A 470-nucleotide genomic window follows, 5' to 3' on the forward strand; every position below is an offset into this window, starting at 1 on the left:
CCCATGTCGGCCCTAAACCTGGAGTCCCCTGACGGGTTCCCACACAAGGACGCCTGCTGGGCCAGGATCTGGCGTTTCCTCCGTGGGGAGCTTGGGGCTGGGAAGCGCCGATCCGCACGTCTCAGCCTCACTAGCTCAGACGCAGGGCCGCGCCCACCTCCAACAGCTCGTGACGAGACTGACCACAACCGGCCGTCCTGACAGCCGCCCAGCACTCCGCGCACAGGACCGCGTCCACTGCACGGGGCGGGCAGACCCACGAAGCCAGGCCGGGCTGCCTCCAGGTGGGACGCTGTGAGCACTGGTGAGGCCAGCACGGCCTGGCTCGGACGAGTGATAGGCACTGGAGATGTGGCTGCATAAACAGGCCTGTTTTCCTCAATCAAAATCTCCCTCGACTCCCCCACCCCACACCCTCCCATCTCCTCCCCGGCCGCCTGGGGGTGTGAGTGCCACAGCACGCGCGTGGG

Source organism: Myotis brandtii, unplaced genomic scaffold (genome assembly GCF_000412655.1).
Source record: "Myotis brandtii unplaced genomic scaffold, ASM41265v1 scaffold200, whole genome shotgun sequence".
NCBI classification, from domain to species: Eukaryota; Metazoa; Chordata; class Mammalia; order Chiroptera; family Vespertilionidae; genus Myotis; species Myotis brandtii.